This window comes from Rhinatrema bivittatum, chromosome 13 (assembly GCF_901001135.1).
Source record: "Rhinatrema bivittatum chromosome 13, aRhiBiv1.1, whole genome shotgun sequence".
Lineage (NCBI taxonomy): Eukaryota > Metazoa > Chordata > Amphibia > Gymnophiona > Rhinatrematidae > Rhinatrema > Rhinatrema bivittatum.
This window is the reverse complement of record NC_042627.1, coordinates 10127368-10153254: the sequence shown is the minus strand read 5'-3', so window position 1 is coordinate 10153254 and position 25887 is coordinate 10127368. Positions and strand designations below refer to the sequence as shown.

Sequence of the window (25887 nt, the reverse complement as noted above, 5' to 3'; positions counted from 1 at the left end):
AACTATGCAATCATGGGCCCTAAGGGCCTGAATTACAAAGGCATTTCTCCCATTCTGTGTCTATGGGGAAAACGTCTTGATAAGTCAGGCCCTAAGTTTGGCCTCTGTGTTGCCATTGTGCAATGACTAGAATGCCCTTCCTTCCAGGGGTTTGAGTGATAACTTTATCTTTCTTTTTCTTTGTTATAATTTCTTGATTGCTAATGTCTTAGTTTAAAATGAAACATAATTAAAAGCAATTTAAACAAACAGAAGACAACTCTCACCTACTTTATAGGAGATATATTTATGTATCAGGCTAGTGTTATCAATGGATGGTGAAAACCAGATATCCAGATAGCTTAATGAAGAGGCCTGCCAAAAAAAGGTTTTGAGCATTAACTTAAATGTTTTTAAGAAGTCTGAGGCACTTCTGGACATGAGTCCCACAAAGTGGGAGCTATAAAAGAAAAAGTGCAGTCTCTGGTGTCAACAAACAAAACAAGTTTATTTTTCGGAAGGATTGTCCAGTAGACCTCTTTGAGGATCTGAGATTTTGTATCAGACAATAAAGCTGCAGCAGAGCATTGGACCAAGGGGATGTATCACAATTGATCAGCTTAAATACCATCATATTGACTTTGTATTTAATTTAATAATGAATTGGAAGCCAGTGAAGGTCTGTAAGCACCGGTATATTGTGTTCTCAGCTGTGTTTTTATTTTATTTTATTTTTTACCAGATATCAGTTGAGCAGTTGAGTTCTGCAGCTGTTGAAGTGGCTTTAGCATGGACGCAGGAAGTCAAATGTGAATGGCGTTCCAATAGTCTATTAATGGCAAATTGGGTGCTTGAACATTTTTAAGTAAAAATCAGGTTGATCTAACCCACAGAGAACTCGCAGTTTGTAAAATCTGGATTGGATCACAGTCTTAATACGATAGTGAAAAGCCAGTTTTGAGTCCACCCAAACGCTAAGGCTTCTGACACAGGAACAGATGGGAAATATTTTATGAATGGTTATCACAAGAAGTTGTAGATTACCATGTAATTTCTGAATAAAAACGAATTCTGTTTTCACCATATTAAAGGCCAGTTTGTTACAGAATAGCCATTGTTTGATTGCAGATGAGCAGATTTGGAGAAGCTTGACAGTGTTGGACACAACCCCCCCCCCCCCCCAAAAAAAAACTATGTCGGCATAGATCTTATAATCCTCGCAAAAGTCAGTCAGGATTTTATATATGGGTGCCAAGTAAATGTTGACCAACAAAGATATAAAACTAACCCATGGGGGGCTCTAATATTAACAGTCGATCACTGTGACTTTTTAGCACCCATCCTGATTTGTTTAGTGCTCGGACAAGTAAGGCTTAAACCATTCTAATACAACCCCAGAAATACCAATATGTGATATAGCAATATGCTGTGATCGAGAGTGTTGAAGGCTGAAGAAAATGTTCAGGGACACAAGAACATAACTATTGCCACCATCCAGGCCTCTTCTCATAGTATCTTTGGATACTTTCAGAAATCCTGTACTTATTGATTTTTTTTTTTTTTAAACCAAGTTGATGAGGGTCTAAAATTTGATTGTCTTTCTAACAATTTTGTCATAAAAGGCAGAGGAAATAGGACTAAAGTGGCAGGGTTAGAGGTATCAAAGCCTTGCTTTTTTTTTTTTTTAAACAGTGGCCTTACCGAGGCTCTTTTAAGAGAAGCCGGGATGCCACCTTGAGTTAGTGATGTATTTATAATCAATGTCAATGGTGGAGCGATACAATTTCTAGGCACTTTCAGAATTGAAACGTCACAGATTTTCAAAGGGCAGTGCAAGGAATTAAGCTTTATTTTGGCCTGGGATGCCTCTCTCACTACAAGACTTTCAAACAAGGCCCAGTATGTGTTAGGCACCTAAGATTAATTTATATACCAAGTGGGCACAGATGCAAAGGTGTTCACCAGGTTAGTGATTTTAGAGGTGAAAAAATCCAGAAAATCATCACAATTGAGAGAGTCTAATGCAGGGGTGGCCAACACCTGTTCTCAAGAATCACAAATAGGCTAGGTTTTCAGGGTATCTACAATGAATATGCATGAGCTAGATTTGCATACAGTAGAGGCAGTGCATGCAAATCAATCTCCTGCATATCCTGTTTGTGGCTCTCAAGGACTGGAGTTGGCTGCTCCTCAGGAGTAACCTTGACAGGGTTATTCGTAAATTTCTTCTTGATGCAAAATAACTTTTTGGGTTATACCCTGTGTCATGGATACATTTGAGAAGTAGGTTTTTTTGGCTTCATTGGTCTTGACTTTGTATTTGATAGAGCACTTGCTAGATAAATACAGAGTCAAGATAAAAGAAGCCAAATACAAGGATTTAGTTTGATTCGTATGCCATTTACGTTCACTTCTGTGCAGAGTGTTTTGTGTCTCTTGTGCCGACGTCAACCAGGGTTGGTTTTTATTAGGATGCCTAGGTAAAATTTAAGTGGGGATAAATCATCAGCAATGGCATTCAAGATTGTCTTCCACTTTACAACATCAGAGTCTAGATTTCTAGGATGGAAGTAAGCCAGTTGGACCTCAAGTGATTTCACAAATTCCTCGTTATCAATATGTCTACCTTCTCACAACGTATCCACTAAAAACTGTCTTACAACAATCAATGCTATTAATAGGTAAATTAAAACTAAGTAAAGTGGTCTGACCAAAGCACTTTTAATACAGATATGCTAATTGAACTATAATCTTGCAATGAATTATTGACAAAAATCAGGTCTAATATGTGGCCTTATCAATGAAAGGGTTGATGAACTAATTAAGACCATCCCACAAAGGTCAAGATATGACGACAAAGTTGTTGTGAAAATCTTCAGTGATACTTGGGTCTTTGGTTCTTCTCCTAACTCAGATGAAATAAAAATCACACCCAAGTTAACTGCAATAAATATTATCATTTATTGGATGTGTGCACACCAAGAGAATCTCTGACATGAACCAGGCTTGTAGAGTTCTAAAAAACCCCACAGAAACAGCATTTCTCTTATTCTACAAAAGTTAGCATGAATTACATATCACAGCATTCTTAGGTCATCTTGACTGGAAAATTTCCATTTCTCCTTTTTTCTTTCACCAAACATACATAATTACTTCTGACATGTTTTATATTTGCATTGCTAAGCATGTCAGAACATCTTTCCTCTGTAACCTTTAACCTTGTTCCTCTTTTCATCCTACCCAAGACTTCTGACAGTACATCGCAAAGCATGTTTCTTGCACAGCTGTAAGAAATCAGACATGCTAAATATATTCTACTAATTGGCTTGTCTATATATTGCGCAATCATTGACCTGCAACCCATTTCTGATAACTAACACTGAGAAGGCTGAAAGCGTGGCCTGGCTACTCACAACATGGACAACTTGAGGGCAGGGAGTCCAAGTCAACATCCAAAGTCTCTGAGAATTATCATATTATTTGTTAGCCTTAGAGGAGACCAACTGCTCCAAAAATAGAGATAAATTAGATTGTAATAGAATCGATGGACAATATATAAGACATATCCTTTGGGTATTAGACATTAATACCAAAGATTCATATTGAGAACCACCACTAAATTTCCAAGGACATTTTCCAGAGGTTCTTATAAATGACCATAAGGCCCCCCCCCCCCCCCCCCCCCCCGACTTTTTTTTGGGCTGGGACAGACTTGCATAGCGTACTGGACAAAGCTGATTCAATACCGGATGGTATACACCCCATCCGGTATTCATCCGGTATTCAAGACCGGATGGTATACACCCCAGAGTTCTGAAGGAACTAAAAAATGAAATTTCAGACCTATTAGTAAAAATTTGTAACTTATCATTAAAATCATCCATTGTACCTGAAGACTGGAGGATAGCAAATGTAACCCCAATATTTAAAAAGGGCTCCAGGGGCGATCCGGGAAACTACAGACCGGTTAGCCTGACTTCAGTGCCAGGAAAAATAGTGGAAAGTGTTCTAAACATCAAAATCACAGAACATATAGAAAGACATGGTTTAATGGAACAAAGTCAGCATGACTTTACCCAGGGCAGGTCTTGCCTCACAAATCTGCTTCACTTTTTTGAAGGAGTTAATAAACATGTGGATAAAGGTGAACCGGTAGATATAGTATACTTGGATTTTCAGAAGGCGTTTGACAAAGTTCCTCATGAGAGGCTTCTAGGAAAAGTAAAAAGTCATGGGATAGGTGGCGATGTCCTTTCATGGATTGCAAACTGGCTAAAAGACAGGAAACAGAGAGTAGGATCGAATGGGCAATTTTCTCAGTGGAAGGGAGTGGACAGTGGAGTGCCTCAGGGATCTGTATTGGGACCCTTACTGTTCAATATATTTATAAATGATCTGGAAAGAAATACGACGAGTGAGATAATCAAATTTGCAGATGACACAAAATTGTTCAGAGTAGTTAAATCACAAGCAGATTGTGATAAATTGCAGGAAGACCTTGTGAGACTGGAAAATTGGGCATCCAAATGGCAGATGAAATTTAATGTGGATAAGTGCAAGGTGATGCATATAGGGAAAAATAACCCATGCTATAATTACACGATGTTGGGTTCCATATTAGGTGCTACAACCCAAGAAAGAGATCTAGGTGTCATAGTGGATAACACATTGAAATCGTCGGTTCAGTGTGCTGCGGCAGTCAAAAAAGCAAACAGAATGTTGGGAATTATTAGAAAAGGAATGATGAATAAAACGGAAAATGTCATAATGCCTCTGTATCGCTCCATGGTGAGACCTCACCTTGAATACTGTGTACAATTCTGGTCGCCGCATCTCAAAAAAGATATAATTGCGATGGAGAAGGTACAGAGAAGGGCTACCAAAATGATAAGGGGAATGGAACAACTCCCCTATGAGGAAAGACTAAAGAGGTTAGGACTTTTCAGCTTGGAGAAGAGACGACTGAGGGGGGGATATGATAGAGGTGTTTAAAATCATGAGAGGTCTAGAACGGGTAGATGTGAATCGGTTATTTACTCTTTCGGATAGTAGAAAGACTAGGGGACACTCCATGAAGTTAGCATGGGGCACATTTAAAACTAATCGGAGAAAGTTCTTTTTTACTCAACGCACAATTAAACTCTGGAATTTGTTGCCAGAGAATGTGGTTCGTGCAGTTAGTATAGCTGTGTTTAAAAAGGATTGGATAAGTTCTTGGAGGAGAAGTCCATTACCTGCTATTAAGTTCACTTAGAGAATAGCCACTGCCATTAGCAATGGTTACATGGAATAGACTTAGTTTTTGGGTACTTGCCAGGTTCTTATGGCCTGGATTGGCCACTGTTGGAAACAGGATGCTGGGCTTGATGGACCCTTGGTCTGACCCAGTTTGGTCTGATTCCCTGTTACATGTAACTGGAATCAGACCCAGTTACATGTCTGTTACATGTCAGTTACATGTAACAGTTAGACTCCCTGTTACATGTAACAGGGAATCAGACCTAGTTTGGTCTGATTCCCTGTTACATGTAACTGCTTTTCTGCACTATTGTTCAAATTGTAAAGTTTATGGCACCCCTGTTTCTTGTGAACCAGCATGATGGGACTACTGTCTTGAATGTTGGTATATAAAAAAACTTAAATAAATAAATAAAAATATGTTCTCTTAAAGTAAGTGTTTAAAAACATTGAAGTCCATATTTAGAAAGCTGGTGAGTGAACAACTTACCCAGCTAAAGTCAGTTGGATAACTTGTGGTAGATATTCAATGGTGGTCAAATCACCCACTGAATGTTCTCAGAAAAAGTTATCCTATTAACTTTGGCTGTCCCTCTGAATCTAGGGGGGGGGCAATATTCAACTGGCAGATAGCCAGATATTTAGGACTATCTAGCAGCCACTGAATATCTACTCAAGTTAAGCAACATCTAGCTATCTAGCAGCCGCTGATCTGGCTATTAGCAGGATAAAAGGTGGGTGGGCAGTGGGCGGATCAAGGTGGCACTATTTAGCGCATAAGTTATATGGATAAGTCTAGACCTTCTATTGAGCATGTCTAGACAGCTGGATAAGTGTTAAGCAGCTAAGTCCCATTCGTATGCAGATATTCAGCGGCTTAGCCAGGCTGCTGAATATCCTTGTAACTTAGCTGGATAAGTGTTATTTAGCCAGCTGGCCTCACAGTATCTACCCCATGTTGCTCAAGTTATCCAAGTAAGTTTATCTGGATAATTTTAAACTTAACCAGCCACTGTATATGCGGAATATATCCAGAAAATAGTCTGTCTCAGGGTTCCTTCCTACCTATCACACCAACTCCCTACTCACTGCCAATCCTTGTCCCTACCCTCTCAACCCACCTGAAATCCCTAATCCATAAGGATGTGCCGGGAACATGGTAGAGTCTAACCACAATCCAAGTGGCATCTTATGACAGAGTAGGTACCTGAGTAGGGGTGGGCCCTAAGCAGCCTATTTTTATTTATTTTTTTTTTTAAATATTTGGGTAGGAGGGGAAGGCCTTGGGCCATTATAGCCCACAATCTTTTTTTTTCTTAATTTTATTTTTGGGACTGGGGGAAATCAAGCACTAGGCCCTGACATTTTTTAAAAGCTATATGTACAGTAACATAAATGACAGCAGATAAAAAATAAAATGGTCCATTTAGTCTGCTCAATAAGTTTTTTTTTATTAGGGTAGTAATTGCCGCTCTGTGCAAATTTGGAAAGATAAAGCAAGTAACTGAGGATTTCCGTAGGTGTTGAAGAGAGAGGTAGAATGCTCTAAGTTTGGCATCATCTAGTATATCTCTTCCATTTGAAGGAGAAGTCTTCCTCATTGATGGTTTTGTTGCTGCTATTATGATACTTTGCAGGGTCTGACTCTCAGCTGATATTCAAAGTTTCACGTTCAACATCCAGGCTGTCAGGAGGAGTGAAGAGGGTGAAGGAGAGTGCCCTCCTCTTGAGTTAGCAGATTCGGATCTTGACCGATATCCCAAGGCTCTTTTTTTCGGAGTACTGAATTAGATAAGCAAACCAGGGTTGTCTCGGCCATGCAGGTGGTATGAGTATCATTCGAGATTGATCTCAAATCAATTTCTGAATTGTCCTTGAGATGAGAGTAATTGGAGGAAATGCATAAAGGAGACGTCATGGTTTTGAGGTCTCCTTTATGCATCAGGAAGGCATCCTGCTTGAAGCTGATGGGGGGGCTTGGGCATACGGAGCAAAATTGTTGAACTTTCCGATTCTGTTCTGTTCCTTCGGCTCCTGCGTTGTGCACAGAGTATTTTGCAGTGCAGACGACGCACTTGTGTCGGGTCCATACGGAGCTTGCCAGGTCGTTACCTTATGATTGAGTCTGAGTGGTGTTTCTTTGGCCTTGGTTCTGCAGATGAGGATCACTTAGGCACTTTTTGAGACTTCATCCACAAGCCCGGGGACAATTGGGTTGAATGTCCAGGAGTGGGTTCATAAGAACCTGAAGCCGGTGAATAAGTCTCCCGAAGGCTGGCGATTTTTGCGGCCCTTTGTCTCTGGGCTCTGGGGGACATGCAACTGCAGTCCCTACATGACTTTTGGTCATGGTCCGGGCCCATGCAAATATAACAATAATTGTGATTATCAGTGTCGGACATTGTGTCCGCACTGACAATACTTAAAGCCATTTTTTTTGTTTGGTTTTTTTTTTGAGGCCATTATAGCACTGAAAAGTTCTGTTTGGGAGTCTAGCGCGAGTCAAAAAAATCCATGAATTGAGAGTGAGAAGAAAAAAAGTCTGTGCCTGAGTGCGAAAAAACAAATAACTGAAGAGTGACCGCAAGCTGCGTGCAGAAAGTGCCTCGCATGCACAGCACAAAAGACTTTGACTCTTGAAGAAAGTGTCTGCTTGAGTGCGCTGTCTGCGACGTCACCCAAATAGCAGAGTTAATTCAGCCTGCTTATCGACGGAAAAAAAATGAAAATAGTCCATTTAGTCTGCTCAATAAGTTTTATTAGGATAGTAATTGCCGCTCTGTGCAGATTTACCCCTAAGCCTTTTTTGTTAAGGGTAGTGGGGCTGAAGGATTGGATTTACTGGCCTGGAAGGATTTTTTTTTTCCCTCCCTGTTCCTCAGCTATATTCTTTGGAAACCAGTTTTAACAAAGATGGCTTCCCTTTAACCATTGGGGCATGCATTTTTTATTATTTACTTAGATATATCTCATGCCTTTTTATTGGTAGCTCAAGCTGAGTTAGATTTAGATACAGTAAGTATTTTTTTGTCCCCAGAGGGCTTATCACCTAAAATGTATGCACTAAAAGTGCATTTAAAACTAACTTTGTTGGAAAATTAAGTGAAATCTGCCATAAAATACAATTTAAAGTTCAACAGGGTGTAAAGCTAGGCAATATGTTGAGAGTTGTTAGCTCAGGGATTTCAGATGTGCTTGTGTTGGTGCTGCCCACCTTAAAGATTTTTCTGCTAAGAACATAAGATATGCCATACTCTCAGACCAAGGGTCCATCAAACCCAATGTCCTGTCTCCAACAGAGACCAATCCATGTCACAAGTACCTGGCAAGTACCCAAACATTAAATAGATCCCATGCTACTAGTGCTGACAACAAGCAGTGGCTATTCCCTATTGATTATTAGCAGTTTATGGACTTCTCCAGAACTTATCTAAACCTTTTTAAACAGTTACACTAGCTGCCTTAACCACATCCTCTGGCAGCAAATTTATTTATTTATCAGGTTTTATATACCGTCGTTTAGAAAACATTCCATCACAATGGTTTACAAAATACTTTTAACATTTTTAATTTATTAATAAAATAATCACATTTAATCAGTAGCATTAAGACAAAAAATTCCAGAGCTTAATTGTACATTGAATGAAATAATTTTCTCCAATTTCTTTTAAATGTGCTACTTACTAGCTTCATGGAGAACTCCCTAATCCTTGTATTTTCTGTCAATAAGTAGGCTGAATTAACCATGCTGTTTGGGTGACATCATCGACGGCACTCTTGCAGACTTTCCTCCTTGAAGCAAAGCTTCGACTGCTGCTGCGGCTGTGCGGTTCTTTCCACGTGTAGCGAGTCATCGTTTCCTCAGTGCTTTTTTTCTTTTTTTTTCTGCGCTCAGGCATAGAACATAAGAAAATGCCACACTGGGTCAGACCAAGGGTCCATCAAGCCCATCATCCTGTTTCCATCAGTGGCCAATCCAGGCCATAAGAACCTGGCAAGTACCCAAAAACTAAGTCTATTCCATGTTACCATTGCTAATGGCAGTGGCTATTCTCTAAGTGAACTTAATAGCAGGTAATGGACTTCTCCTCCAAGAACTTATCCAATCCTTTTTTAAACACAGCTATACTAACTGCACTAACCACATCTTCTGGCAACAAATTCCAGAGTTTAATTGTGCGTTGAGTAAAAAAGAACTTTCTCAGATTAGTTTTAAATGTGCCCCATGCTAACTTCATGGAGTGCCCCCTAGTCTTTCTACTATCCGAAAGAGTAAATAACCGATTCACATCTACCCGTTCTAGACCTCTCATGATTTTAAACATCTCTATCATATCCCCCCTCAGTCATCTCTTCGCCAAGCTGAAAAGTCCTAACCTCTTTAGTCTTTCCTCATAGGGGAGCTGTTCCATTCCCCTTATCATTTTGGTAGCCCTTCTCTGTACCTTCTTCATCGCAATTATATCTTTTTTGAGATGCGGCGACCAGAATTGTACACAGTATTCAAGGTGCGGTCTCACCATGGAGCGATACAGAGGCATTATGATATTTTCCGTTTTATTCACCATTCCCTTTCTAATAATTCCCAACATTCTATTTGCTTTTTTGACTGCCGCAGCACACTGAACCGACGATTTCAATGTGTTATCCACTATGACACCTAGATCTCTTTCTTGGGTTGTAGCACCTAATATGGAACCCAACATCGTGTAATTATAGCATGGGTTATTTTTCCCTATATGCATCACCTTGCACTTATCCACATTAAATTTCATCTGCCATTTGGATGCCCAATTTTCCAGTCTCACAAGGTCTTCCTGCAATTTATCACAATCTGCTTGTGATTTAACTACTCTGAACAATTTTGTGTCATCTGCAAATTTGATTATTTTACTCGTCTTATTTCTTTCCAGATCATTTATAAATGTATTGAAAAGTAAGGGTCCCAATACAGATCCCTGAGGCACTCCACTGTCCACTCCCTTCCACTGAGAAAATTGTCCATTTAATCCTACTCTCTGTTTCCTGTCTTTTAGCCAGTTTGCAAACCACAAAAGGACATCGCCACCTTTCCTATGACTTTTTACTTTTCCTAGAAGCCTCTCATGAGGAACTTTGTCAAACGCCTTCTGAAAGTCCAAGTATACTACATCTACCGGTTCACCTTTATCCACATAGACGTATTTTGGTATCTCTCCTTTGTGTCTCTTCATGTGCCTTTTCAACTTTCTTCACATCAGCGATCTCACAAAAGCACTTTTCAGTGCTAAAAAAAATGTAAAAAAAAAAAAAAAAAAGGGCTTCAAATACTATCAGTGTAGACACATAATGTCTGTCACTGACAATCACAATTATTGTTACCTGTGTCTTGGCCCAGACTATGACCAGGCATCGTGTTACGATTGTGATCAGATGTCTCTTAGGGCGAGGAGACGGGTGGGGGAATTGCCCGTCTTTGTGACAAGAATGAGACCCGCTCTGAGTCTTATGCGCACTCCCCATGGCGCTCGACTCACTCCTCATCAGGGCCAAAATCCAAGTCCCACGAAGTACATCACAGGGCATTTTCTGTAGAGCCGCAGCAAAAATCTGCTTCCAAATGGGATCGGGTGAGAAGGTCACTTTGACACCATCAGGACCCGGATCATGTCCTGGAGATCGACCCAGATCACAGACAGCCCACAGTGCGTTAAGAGTGCTGGTGAGTGCCTCTGAGCATCATCCTGTCTGGCCACCTGCATCATCCTCCCATTGGGTCCACTGCGCATCCCAGAAGGAGTCATCCTGGGAAAGGGGCCATGCCACGCACAATGCACCAGCATAGCAACCGAAGCCGGCGTCAGCATCGAACACTTCAATGCAGACATACGGCGCAACAATGCTTGCAAAGCGTTCTACCACTCAGACAGCGCATACACCAACTTCAACAGCGCTTGCATCAGCCTAAGAGAAGGAATCGACTTCCTCTCATAAGAGTCATGAGCCTCAAGAGGGCAGGAGCCCTCATCCCAAAAGAAAGAGACGAGAACAGTGTCCTGCAAGTCAGCAGGTAGACCCAATTTTGGATATTTTATCACAACCCCCTTGGGTGTCACCAGCTAAGCTTCATTTAGCTCCAGATCATCTTCTTCCCAAGAAGGTCTCTTGGTCTACTCAGGCTTCTCAAATCGTTCCCATCTCAAATGTTTTGTTCTTCAGGAAGAACTAACTCCGCTGGAAAAGGGTTCCTGGAACCCAAATTGGAATTCTTCAGCCATTGTGACTGCAGCGATTCGCTGAAGAGGTATTCTTTCTCCAATTTGCATGGGGCAGACTCAGTTGGCCATCTTGAACCCGCCTATGACAGTCTCAAGCCATGGATCAAATTTCCACAATCATACATGATCTTTTCTTGTCCTGGTATCCGAGGCCACCACTGCTTCAACTTCCGTGTCCGAGTGGGGAGGGCATTCTGGAATGTGTTTCATCCTCTCCAGAGGCAACAGTTTCTCATTTTCCAGATAAGCAAGCTGAACCTCAATTTTCTCCTCCAATCAGTTGCGCAAGATTCTCCACCAAATATGTTGCCTTCCAGTTCAATGGGCATTCCTTCTGATCCACCGGAGGAACCCACTGATCATTCCTCACCTCCAGAAGGTCTCACCTATTCCAGGTTTGTTGAAAAGCTAGGATCAGTGCTGGGGGTGGACATTAAAAAGGTGCTGGACCCGCGAGAGGAGGTATTCGGGAGCCTCAAGATCTTGGAAGTGCCAGCTGAATCTTCAGCTTTACCTTCTCACAAGGTTCTCACCAAAGTGCAGTTTTAAAATGTGGGAATCACCATAACTGGAAATTAGACCTAAAATTCAGATTACAGAAATCTGCAACCTATGGGGTTGTCCAACTCCCACATGCTTCTGTGGTTGTAGAATCCACAATGAAGCATGCTAAAACATCCAAGTTACACGCATCAGCTCTTCCATTAAGGGAGCATAATAAACTCCTGGATAATATGGCGAAAAAGACCTTTCAGAGAGTGATGTTAAAATCCAGAATACAACATCATCAATTTTATATGGTTCAATATTTTATATGAATGCCTTCAATCTCTAAAACTGTTTCTGCATTACAAGGCTGGTCGGCCAGTTACTCCATCAACCTTTTTTCGACATGAAGAGGGACTGACACCTGCTGAGTGCGGTTTACAAACCTTTTGAGACCTCCTCCTGGACTTCTGTTACAGCAGTTGCCACCAGGTGCTTAGCATGACTCCGTTCTAGCTCTGTTAGAGAAGATGTCCATGATAAGCTAGCAAATTTTCCCTGCTCTAGTGAAAACCTCTTTTTGGCGACTGGCTGAAAGACACAGTCTCCCAGGTTAAGGAACAAAACGTTGCCATTCAATCCCTGTCGTCCGTGCTAGATTCAGTCCATATCTAGAATGTTTCACCATCCTTATTGTAAGTCTTCTTACTATCAGAGAAGGCCATTCAAACAATTTCAGCCCTTCAGACCACAGCCTTATCAACAGTTCTGGCAACCTTGTATGCAGCCTCAATCATCTCAGCAGAGACCAAGTCAAAGAGACAGGATACAGCAAAAGCCCTCACAAGCAGCACCCCAAAATCCTCCTCGGTCTTTTTGAGGATAGCACAGCCATAACCTCACTTGCCAGTGGAAGCCAGAATATCTCATTTTGCCTCGAAGTGGAATCTGATCACTTCAGATCAATTGGTCCTGAAGATAGTGAGTGAGTGATATCACCTAGATTTTACTATTCTACCATCCGCTCCCCACCTTGCCAAATAGTTGAAGGATGTATCTCAGCTGTCTGTTAGAACAGGAAGTTCCGGCTTCAAGCTACTTGGTCATGTATCCATACTTTCACCTTTCACTACTGTCTGGACCAGCTGACAGCTTTTTTTTTTTATATATAAACAATTTTTATTGGCAGCCGTATTGGAACAGCATAATAGTGAAAACACAATCAAGCACAACAGAACAGTTCCACAAATAGAAGCACTCGTTAAGAGCAATGTTGATCACAACCGGCAGCTTGAGAGCACCATAGGCATACCAAATTTTAGTCAGCTGACAGCTTTTGATAGCAGAATGGGACATGCAGTGTTATCAACAGTAGTAGGTGGAAGAGACATGTCCACAGAGAATCCAGGGTAAACAAAAAGAGGGAAGACCTGAATCCGGGCGAATAAGACAGGGTAACTCACTCAAAGGGTTACCATCTTCACCTGCCAGAATAGATTTTTATTTTCTAGAACTTGACCAAATGGCATGGCTAACTCAGCCTGCTTATCGACGGGGAAAAAAGCAAGTTTGCTTACCATAAACGGTGTTTTCCATAGATAGGATAAATTAGCCATGCATCCCCTCCCTCCTCCCTGGAAATGTCTGTTCTAACCTTCTGGTTCGCGGGCCACTGCCGTTTAGCTTTCTCATCGCACTGAGTAAACTGATGATGACTACATGTGGGAAGAACCACGCAGATGCAACAGCATTCGAAGCTTTGCTTCAAGTCCCCGAGAGCGCCGTCTATTGATGTCACAGATCCCTGAGGCACTCCATCGTTTGTTTTTTCTACTGTGAAAACGGACCATTTAATTCTACTCTGTTGTTTCTCGTCTTTTAATCAGTTTGTAATCCACGAAAGGAAATCCCCCTCCTATCTCATGATGTTTTAGTTTTCTTAGAAGTCTCTCATTAGGGACTGTGTCAAATGCCTTCTGAAAATCCAAATACACCATATCTACCGGTTCACCTTTTGTCCACGTTTATTCACTCCTTCAAAAAAAATGTAGCAGATTTGTGAGACAAGACTTCCCTTGGGTAAATTCATGCTGATGATGTCCCATTAAATCATGTTTATCTATATGTTCTGTGCTTATCAGTCTATAGTTTCCTAGATCACCTTTGGAGCCCTTTTTATATATCGGGATTACATTGGCCATCTTCCCAGTACAACGGATTATTTAATGATTGGTTACAAATTACTTGTAATAGGTCTGAAGTTTCATTTTTTTTAGTTCTTTCAGAACCCTGGGATGTATACCATCCAGTTCAGGTGATTTGCTACTCTTTAGTTTGTAAATTTGGCCTACTAAATGCAGTTTTTTCTTTTAAACTTTTTTTTTTTTTTCTGCCTGTGGTATGCTAGGGAAAAATAATCTTTTTCCAAGAGGTGGTAGAGCTGGGTCAATATTACTTACTCATTGCCTTACCTATCTAACTAGCCTGATGTTGCAAATTGGAAATTTTATGGAAACTATAAGTGATATAATTGGATAGGGCAAGTAGGTTTTCAAGTAGAATTTATAGATGCGGGGAGTATTGTAAGTGAGGTCTGCCTTTGGCACACCTCTCTGTTTTTTGTTTTTACCTGCTTCAGAGTTGACGTATTACAAGGGAAAGGTTTGCTAGAAAAATCTGAAAGGAAAAGGACAGATTGTAGTGCTCTTGTTTGCTTTTTGCGCTCTTTTGGTTTTGTCTAAGTTTGTAGAAAATTATTACATCTGGGTCTAGAATCCTGTGACAGCTTGACGACCTGTAGTTTTCTGTGTTTACAGTATTGTGCATGATGGAAAAATACTTGTTATAAAAGGGACTTAAATGATTTAATTGTGATTTTTCTCACATTTTATCTCTGTGCTAGTTGGTGCAAGGATTACCTTTAGAGAATTTGGGAACTGTTAGAACAGTCTCTGTGATTTGACTATTTTCACATTCTGTCATCACTGCGGATGAAATTCCTTTTGAAGTGCTTTATTATTTATTGCATGCAATTACTGTTTCTGGAGAGGAGGTTTTGCCTTCCAAGACATTGTGGAAGAAAGCTTCAGTTTTGCAAAGAAATGTTTTTGTTTTCTCACAGATCCAGTGTGCTTCCCAGGACTATTAAGCACTTCTGAAGCCATATGCTTAACTAAAATACCAATCTGCTTTATGCCATTAATCTGGATTGGGACTAGAACTCAGTTTATTTCCGTAGCCTTTCGCAGAACATCAGATGTCTATCTTGTAAAGTAATGTTTGAACATCAAACATAAATGTTAGAATACACTATTTCCTGTTCATTTCCTGAAAGTGCACATAGGGGAATACCCTAGATGCTTTGAGATGAATGGCAGCCTTTTGACTGCCAAAACCTCATATCTTACTAAAAATATGGGGAGGACTTTCCACTATGGTGTATCTTGTTACATTGTAATCTTATATCCAAAGTTGAACTCTTGCAATCATTTTTCACATTGTGGTGATATAGTATGTTTGTATTCTCTGAGATTTCAAACATTTTATATGAAGGCCTTGGCAAGTGACAACTTGTACCTTTTTTTGGGGGTTCTATAGGTGTTTCTTTCAAAAATGAAAGATAATTTTATATGTGGGAAGAAATAGTTTAGAGAGAGAGGACTCAGCAGGGCAGAGGATTCTATTCCCATTATTTCCTCATTCCAAAGAAAACAGGAGGCCTACGTCCCATCCTAGACCTCAGAAATCTCAACAAATTTCTAAAAAAAGAAAAGTTCAGGATGGTTTCTTTAGGTACCATGCTTCCACTTCTTCAAAACAGGAGATTGGCTTTGTTCTCTGCATCTTCAAGATGCTTACGCTCACATTCCAATATTCCCTCCTCATCGCAAGTACCTACGCTTCATGGTGGGCCATCAACATTTCCAATACAGAGTTCTACCATTCAGTCTAGCCTCTGCTCCCAGAGTATTCACAAAATGTCTGGCAGTAATAGCAGGACACTTGCACAAAGTGTCCATGTTTTTCCATATCTAGACGACTAGCTCTTCAGAAGTCACTCTCAACAAGGAGCTCTCACTTCTCTCAGTCGAACAATTTCTCTACTTCACTCCATGGGTTTTCTCATCAACTATCAAAAATCTCATCTCACTCCATCTCACCTAATTCAATTCATAGGTGCAGACTTGAACACTATCCTTTTGAGAGCCTTTCTACCTGTAGATCGGGCAAAGACACTTTCACTCCTGGCAAAATCCATTTGCTCACAGAAACAAGCAACAGCTCATCAGTTTCTAACTTTACTAGGCCACATGGCTTCCACAGTTCATGTCACTCCTATGGCACGGCTTGCCATGAGGGTTACCCAATGGACTCTAAGATCACAATGGATCCAAGCCATTCAACCGCTTCATTATCCGATTCAAGTGACCCACCAACTAAGATTATCTCTACTTTGGTGGGCGAACATGGACAACTTGCGCAAAGGCCTCCCTTTTCAGCAACCAGTCCCACAGATCACTCTAACTACAGATGCATCCACCTTGGGTTGGGGAGCTCACATAGACAATCTCCAAACCCAGGGTACTTGGACAAAGCTCGAAGCAACTTTTCAAATAAATTTCCTAGAGCTTTGAGCTATACGTTATGCGTTGCATGCGTTCAAGGACTGCCTTTCACACAAGACTGTTCTAATCCAAATGGACAACACAGTAGCCATGTGGTACATCAACAAACAGGGAGGTACGGGCTCGTATCTCCTTTGTCAAGAAGCTGCTCAGATTTGGGCCTGGAAGGACTCCAAAATCTGACCCTTGCTGTGGAAATGCTGCAAGAGATGAGGGGCAGAGCTAGATCAGAGAAGAAGAAACTGGTCAGCATGTGTATTTGCAATACTTATCCCTTCTCACCAATGGATTTTACCTTCCCTGCATTGATCAGGCAGGCGGAAAGTGCAGGTGAGTGGTGGCACTTCAGGCCATCAATTCCCCCTCTGCCACCTGGGGCCCGACTGCCGCTTTAAATCACTTGACACTAGCCCAGTGCTTCTCAATCCAGTCATTGGGGCATATCTAGCCAGACAGGTTCAGGATAGCCAGAATGAAATATGCAAGAGATGATGAGAATGGAAGCAGCAGTGTACACAAATCTATCTCATGCATATTCATTCTGGTTATCCTGAACCTGACTGGCTAGATATGCCCCAAGGACTGAATTGAGAAGCACTATGTTAGACTGTAAGCTGGCACCAGCCTCGGTCACAGTTTCATAGGAAACTAGCGGTGGTCAACCAAGTATCCAGAACAGTCATTGATCAGGGTGAGAGGTCTATCCTTCCCCAAATGTCTTTCCATCACAAACATCTATGCTTCTGTTTGGGATTTATACTAGCCTGGCTGGATTAGTAGCATACATTAGAATTCAAAAGACTTAGGAATGAAAGAAAGCACAAAGTTCAATTTTTAGTTCAGTTCTCAGCTGACTTTGTCCATAAGCAACATGTTAATAATTTCTATATATTGCTCCAGAGAGAAGCAAAATCACTGCACACTCAGTGAAGCATTTCAACCCAACAGACTTTTGGCTAGCTTGAAGCACTACTTTAAACGTGCAAATTTTTATCAACTAGTAAATGCAGCCTCAGTAGGTAAAATAATGGTAGTTTTTCACTACTTTTTCTCTGTATTGAGTAAATAAGCTGCTCTTTGTGGACTGGATGAATCTCACTTCTCCGTGTTACCCTTAGCATGTAGGGCAGTATGTGCCACTGTGGGCAAGCTCTCATTGGCAACTGTGCCATACTGGGAACAGATGTTGAGAGATGTTCGGTGCTGCACATCAGTACTTTACAGAACCTGTTTTACATAATATGTGAGAGGGAGAGAGATGTTTGTACAAATAATCAAAGGTATGGTAGAACACCTTGTTTCTTTGTAAGTTATCTGCACCAAAGAGTGAGGTTGGTTTATGGAACAAGGGTGAAGAGCCTTGCAAGAAAGCATGCACATTAGCAAAGCCAAACTCTGTATCCAGAAAATAAAATTAATCTTCCTTTCTTACCTAATAGTAACCTCCAGGGAAGAGACTTGCTTCCAATGCCTCTGTAAATGTAAAAAAAAGAAAAAAAAAAGATTTAGATTTGCTGCAGGTATCTTGCCTCACTACTTTCCTGACAGTTCTGACCCAACTGTGGGCCTGCACCTGAACTATGAAGAGTTTCAGGTATTTCTTGTGTCGTCCAGACACAGAGTTTGGCCTCTTATCCAGCAAGCAGAGACAGAGCCTTCCACTATATATTCTGTGCTTTGGTTTCATTTCTCCTCTGAGGATAAGCAGGATGGTAGTTCTCACACATGGGTGACATCATCAGTGGAGCCTTTTCTGGAATTTTGTTCTCAAACACACTTTACTGAGCATGTGCAGTTGTAGTTATCACCCTGCCTCCCTTTTTTTTTCCACAGAGCTGGGTGGTTGTGGGGAGCAGTCTGTATCACTCTATTCAGCTTTGCTTTCTCCTCACAGTTTTTGGAATTTATTTTTTTCTAGAGCTGCAGTTGTTTTTCTTTCCCTTACTTTACGGTAGTTTTATTTTCTGGTTTCCTCTTCTTTTCACTGTCTGCAAGGAGCATGCTGGGCCTTAGTCACTGTGCAGCCTGGCAGAGTCTACTACTATCCCTTATTAAATAAATACTGCACCTGCAGTTCAGTATCTGTGCCTGCTCCTTGCTCTGTCTGTTTTTGTACCTTTTGTCAGGTGCTGGCAGTACTGACTGAATGCAGTCTGTGGGTGATCCATATAGGCCGCTGAACCTGGGGACTCGTTTGAGTTCTTCCTGGGCAGGAGTTCCATGTCGTTTCACCGATCGACCATACACAGGAGGTTCTCTTTTGTAAAAAGAGAAACTACAACCTCTCCTCCTGCATGACATTAGCATCAAGATGTTCAGAAGCTCCTAAAATTGATGCTACAAAGGCAGGGGGAAATTAACTAGACATGCTTTTACAAGGAACCTTGTACTTGAAATATCCTGTGGATATGAAGACAATATGCTACAAAGGAGATGGTGTGAAATATCCACAGCAGCACTAAATGTACTGGATCCATTTAGCTATGTCTCAGACACTTGTGAAATGACTTGGAGGTGTGTAGTTGGAAATTACAGCTACAATGGTGAAGTCAGAATTATTGAAAATATTGTGAATGTTAAGAACTATAGGAAGCTATCTCAGTGATGTAATGTTTAATCTCACAGCATTGGTAGCAATTTCCAGTGCAGCTTCCATAGCAGTAAAGGAGGACACTGTGACCCGAAAAGTCATGATGGACACTCATTCAAAAATGTATGGACCTAGATTGTTTGAAAATCATTTGGAATAAATGTTAAAAACATCTTTCAGAGATGAAAAAATCTTAATCTTTTGTGGGGCAAGTTTCCAGAAAATACTTGGGAATAAATATTTTTAAACACTATCCCAAGAGCAAACATTCAGCCTCAGGAACCTGAATAGCAGCTAGAAAGGCATTAATGAGTGTATAATGAGGCATTTAGTGTAATATACATGTTTTGTCCATTTGATTTCTCTATATTCTAGATATACTTACAGACAGGTGCATACAAAACCAGTGGTTTATGCACCTCTACCAGCAGATGGAGATAGAGCAAAGCTGACATCAAAGTATATATACCCCTGCAGAGACATCAGCCCGCCAGTATTCTCAGTCTCCAGCAGATGGTGGACGTGCATCTCCCTACTGGGGATTGCTTTAAGTTTTAGAAGGAAAACAGAAGGAAATTTAATTTGCCCTGCTCTCCTGTGGTGATACCATATCGTCTCTCCCTCAGTCGAGAATTTCTGGAATGAAAAATCACTCCATGGTGCAACCACACCTTTAAGAATTGTGTACAATACTGATCACCACATTTCAAAAATAATATAGCAGAATTAGAGAAGGTACAAAGAAAGGCAACTAAAATGATATGGGGATAGAACAATTCCCCAATGAAGAAAGACTAAAAAGGTTAGGGCTCATCGTTTTGGAGAAGAGGCAGCTGAGGGAAGATAGGTTAGAGGTCTCTAAAATGAGTGTGTGATGGTTGTTCTCTGTGCATTATCTCGAAAATGAGTGGCCTAGCGTCTGGAAAGTCAAATCCAGGACACTAATGGTAGAAGGTCTCTACCTATGCCAGCCACTTTTCCTTCAGGTTGAGCCCTCCAGTGCTGGCAGCCAGGGAGGCAAGAGAAATGGGGGTAGCCTTGATATGAACAAGGAGCAAGAGGACCAGAATGGAGGGGCTGGAAAAGAGCAGGAATCCAAGAACCTGGGAAGGATAATGGGTAGGAGTATTGATTTGTATAATCCATAGATGAAGTCTTCTGGATACAGAAACAGTCAGAGTATGAGGACCAGTGTCTGGCAACTGAATGATTAAACTACCTCAGTATAAAAACAAATCTATACAGGAAACAGGATAGCCGTCTGGGGGAGAAGAGAAGAGCACGGGTTGAGAAGACTGGATAGAGTCCAAGCAGCTAATGGCACTACCTGCAAGCTGGAGGAGAATCCAGCAACTAATCCTTGCACAGTGGAGTGGAATGGGTAAACACAAATCAGTTGTTAATGCTTCAAAAAAGCAGAGTTGCTTACCTGTAACAGGTGTGCTCCAAGGACAGCAGGATGTCAGTCCTCACATATGAGCGACATCATCCGATGGAGCCTGGCACGGAAAAACTTATGTCAAAGATTTGAGAACTTTGATTCACCCTCTCTGATCATGCTCAGGCATGCAATATACCACGCATCCATGCTGGGTCCCCTTATAAAATATACGATTCAGAATAAAATAAAAACCAAACAAACAAAAACCTACAAAGTGGAGACCCAACTCCACAGGAAGATGGGAGGGTCTGTCCTCGGAGAACACCTGTTGCAAACTGGTTAAAAGACAGGAAACAGAGAGTAGGATTAAATGGGCAATTTTCTCAGTAGAAGGGGGTAAACAGTGGAGTGCCTCAGGGATCTGTACTTGGACCGGTGCTTTTCAATATATATATAAATGATCTGGAAAGGAATGCGACGAGTGAGGTTATCAAATTTGTGGATGATACAAAATTATTCAGAGTAGTTAAATCACAAGCAGACTGTGATACATTACAGGAGGACCTTGCAAGACTGGAAGATTGGGCATCCAAATGGCAGATGAAATTTAATGTGGGCAAGTGCAAGGTGTTGCATATAGGGAAAAATAACCCTTGCTGTAGTTACACGATGTTAGGTTCCATATTAGGAGCTACCACCCAGGAAAAAGATCTAGGCGTCATAGTGGATAATACTTTAAAATCGTCGGCTCAGTGTACTGCAGGAGTCAAAAAAGCAAACAGAATGTTAGGAATTATTAGGAAGGGAATGGTTAAAAGAACGGAAAATGTCATAATGCCTCTATATCGCTCCATGGTGAGACTGCACCTTGAATACTGTGTACAATTCTGGTCGCCGCATCTCAAAAAAGATATAGTTGCGATGGATAAGGTACAGAGAAGGGCAACCAAAATGATAAAGGGGATGGAACAGCTCCCCTATGAGGAAAGGCTGAAGAGGTTAGGGGTGTTCAGCTTGGAGAAGAGACAGCAGAGGGGGGATATGATAGAGGTCTTTAAGATCATGAGAGGTCTTGAATGAGTAGATGTGAATTGGTTATTTACACTTTCGAATAATAGAAGGACTAGGGGCATTCCATGAAGTTAGCAAGTAGCACATTTAAGACTAATCGGAGAAAATTCTTTTTCACTCAACGCACAATAAAGCTCTGGAATTTGTTGCCAGAGGATGTGGTTAGTGCAGTTAATGTAGCTGGGTTCAAAAAAGGTTTGGATATGTTCTTGGAGGAGAAGTCCATTAATGGCTATTAATCAAGTTTACTTAGGGAATAGCCACTGCTATTAATTACATCAGTAACATGGGATCTTCTTAGTGTTTGGATAATTGTCAGGTTCTTGTATCCTTTTGGACGTACGTTTACTATTTGTGGGATTACTTCACATGTGAACTCTCTGGTAGAAGCGTGGAGAGTGTTGAGGAAAGCTGGTATGGAAACTCTAGCTTGTTTTTTTAAGGTTACTTCACCAGTAAAGAGAGACTTCTCCAGATGACAGTAAGTCCCAGTTAGTGGCAGTCATCTGAAGAGGAACTCTAACTGGAACGGTTTTGGAAGGCTAAGGATTGAAGAAAATCCTTTGGATCTGGCTGCAGCTTTTCAGACATTGAGGGCTTTTGAGCATTCCATTTGGGGTGGGGTACTTGGCAAGGGGTCCTCTGTCATAGTTATTATATTGTTCATGTTATTATATTGTTCATGTTACTTAAAGAACCACTAGCACAGAGGTAACAGCAACATTAGGAAAATTACTATTGGTTAAGATTTGTTTAAAAATTATTTGAGGAGGATATGTTTTCAGTTTCTAACCCGTATTTGTCTCTGCTCATCTTAATCAATGAACTGAATGCTTTTGGAAAGGACTCAGGTTGCAAGGAGCAGTGAACTATGAACCAGGAGACCAGGGTTCGAGTCCCGCTGTCGCTCCTTGTGACCTTGGGCAAGTCACTTTACCCTCCATTGCCTCAGGTACAAACTCAGATTGTAAGCCCTCTGGGGATAGGGAAATACCTACAATACCTGAATATAATCCACTTTGAAGTGCTGAAAAAAATGTGCGAAAAGCAGAATATAAATCTAAATTAAAAAAATAAAATCTGGAAACTCTGAATGTTAACCTCTGTCATATACTGATAAATCTAGAGGCAAGTTTTCTATTTTGTTGGGCTAATTCATTTGCCATCCATTTTAATAGTATACATTTTCTTGCCGCAAAAGACAGAAGGTTAAAAAGTAAGGCTAGCTAGTGCTCATTGATGCCATTGCCCTTCCTACACAGGTCTTTAGAAATGGGTTTTACTGCTTTAGGAGTTGCCCCGAGTAGGACTTTGGCCTTCCTCTAGCCACTATATCTGTGAAAATACCTTCCTTTTGCAGGGGTCCTGTGATACAATTGTCCCATAACCATGATGCTCATACTGACCTTCAGTGCTAAGAACTCTTCATTTGTCTCTGGGAAAAGGAAATTTTCTGTTAGGTTTCTCAAAGCTTCAAAATTAGTAAGCCTAATGGTGCTACTCCCTTTGCCAAGTTTAAGTCTAGACTGAATTTTGATCAAGCTACCTTTTTTAAAATTTTGCTATTGGCTTCTCTGTATTTTATATTAAAACAATTGTTCTTGTTGCTGTAAACTTGACTAGCAGGAATAGCGTCTTTCAGGCCTTATTTTCCATGCTGCTGTTGTCCCACTTTGCTGATAAGGTTATCCTTAAGACTTTTTCGTGTATTTCATTCCTAAGGAGAATTCTGGCTTTAATTAAAATCAGGAAATAGAAGTTACGTTCTTGAACTACTAATTTTCCTTGCTACTAGACATTTTTTTTTCTAAGTGTAAAGAAATTGAGTTTGCAATATCCTCTAGCACTCACATTTCAAACAGTACATCTGCCAATAACTGTTTTATCAGTTCTCTAGAGCTTTCTAAAGATAAGCATCAAGCTCCACGTAGCAGCTGCCTTGCATATCTATTCAAATAACAGACATATTCTCTCTACCTGCAAAGTGGCCATTGCTCGTGTGGAAATAATCTGTCACTTGATACCTGAAACCCTCTAGCCACATAGGCATCAAAAGTACAGCTATTTATCTAAAAAGACAATGTAGGCTTAAATGTTATCTTTCCTTCCTTATTTGGCTCAGAAAGGAACCAACAATTGCTTAGTATTCATGAAGACTCTTGATATGTCCAAATAAATTTTACTTTTTTGTTACTTCTGTGGGAAGTCCCCATATGGTCCAGGCTGGTAAAACATTGCAAAAGAGGAATTTTTCTTGCTGCTAAATTACTTTTGTTAGTCTTGTGTTGCTGGAGTATCCTACCCTTTGCCGTTTTCGATCTGCTGGATGCATGGATGGTGCATGAGGAAAGATTAGATTCTGCTGGTGCATTGATAGAGTGGATGGTTGTTTACTGACCTCTTCTTCATGTTTTTCAGGTATTATTGACAAAGACTTTAGTCTGGGGAAGTTGGAGAAGAAGCAAAGGATTATGGGGAGAAACAAGTAAAGAACTTTACCAAAAAGCTGTTGATCTGCTGACTCCCCAACGTGGCTCTGTCTTATGTGAACTAAGCTATGTGAGACTAACTGGCAGGGCATTATTAACAGGTAAAGAAATTCCTCTTTATAGTCCTAATATATGGCACCCTATAGGCATGATTTTGCTTAGCTTTTTTTCTTCCATTCTCTCTCTATGGGCAAAAAGCTTCAGAAACTAATTTTTTTAGTAAAGTGCTGCTTCCTCCATGGTTTGGTGCCTTCTATGTTTGTGACACTTACTTGCTGTCTAACCTATTTCTACTTCCTCTTTTACAGAGATTATCAGTGGCCGCACCTTGAGTATGGTGTGCAGTTCTGGTCGCCCATCTCAAGAAAGACATAGCAGAATTAGAAAAAGTGCAGAGTGGGGCAAGAAAAATGATGAAGTGGATGGCACATCTCTCCCTTGATAAGAAGCTATGCAGACTAGGGCTGGTCAGCTTGGATAAGAGATGGCTGAGGGGACAGGATAAAAGTTTTATAAAATCATGAGTGAATGGAACAAATAAATTCAAGGTATGGTTATTTACCCTTTCAAATAATACTGAAACAAGGGGGACATGCCATGAAATTGACAACTAGCAGAATCAAAACAAATCGTAGAAAGTACTTTTTCACTTAGTGCCCTTTCAAGCTATGGAATCTGTTACCAAAGGATGTGATTAAGGCGCCTAAGATAGTGGAGTTTAAAGGAGGTTTGGACAAGTTTCTGGAGGAAAAGTCCATAACACATGATTAGCCATATAGACTAAAGAACACTGTTGCTATCCCTGAGAGTTAGTGGCAGGAGTTAGATCTGCTCTATGGCATCTGCCAGGTACTTGTGACCTGGATTGGCCACCTTTGGAGACAGGATGCTGGGCTTGATGAACCTTGGTCTGACTCAGCATGACAATAGTATCTTGCTACCATTTAGTTTAAAGATGAATATTTTCAAATTCTAGCTTAAACCTTATGGTTGTGCAATGCTTTTGAGAAGTTTACATTCTGCTATGCTTGAACTGACTGAAGTTGTGGTTTTGTAGACCCACAAGTCATAATTTAATATGGAGGCTAGAGTTTATTCATACACCTCATAGTAGGCAGAAAAGTTTTATTTGTTGTTTCTAATGCGCTTGAAAAGATTTATATTATTGGCTTTTGCCTTTCTGACAAGTTCCAAAAATCCTCTCTTTTGGTCTGCTTTATTAGTGTTTTACATGATTCCATTATTAAGTCAACATATTACAGCCAATGTCTAATCATAATGAAATATTTACTACTGAATACGACTGGGATTCCACCGTGTTTTCAGTGCTGGCAATCAAGCCAGAACAAGAATTTTACAGTACCAATGCTCTGACAAATATTGTACCCCAGGGGGATATCCCACTTGTTATCAAATGGAATGCACACGCTTGTGGGTGGAATACCAAATGTCTGATGTTAGTCTATTGCAATAACTGTTTCCCCAAGGCAATGGAGGGTGAAGTGACTTGCCCAGGGTCACAAGGAGTAGCAGTGGGATTTGAATCCTACGTTTCCTGGTTCATATCCTGCCCCTCTAACCACTAAACCACTCCAGTTCAATGACAAGTTGTTTGAGTCATGGGGGCTTCTATAAATACAGAGCCCCGCAGTTCAAACAATTTGTCATTGAACCATGTTGGTTTCAGCTGCAATAGCATGGAGCATGAGAAGCCAACTCTGATAGAAGTGCCAGACAGAAAATGGAGGGGGGTAGGAAAGGCCATAAAATC

General features: G+C 40.8%; 1 protein-coding gene across 6 annotated transcripts in view; it reads left to right on the top strand.

Moving 5' to 3' along the window:
- LOC115074782 (signal peptidase complex catalytic subunit SEC11A) overlaps nt 1-25887 on the top strand; it is a 189323-nt gene that overhangs the window by 11939 nt on the left and 151497 nt on the right. For 4 of the 6 annotated variants that reach the window (XM_029574595.1, XM_029574596.1, XM_029574591.1 and 1 more), the window contains exons 2-3: nt 24046-24217; nt 24425-24664. The gene's annotated coding sequence lies outside the window, so the exon portion shown is untranslated. The remainder of the gene's footprint in view (nt 1-24045; nt 24218-24424; nt 24665-25887) is intronic. The other 2 variants (XM_029574592.1, XM_029574597.1) reach the window with 1 other exon arrangement.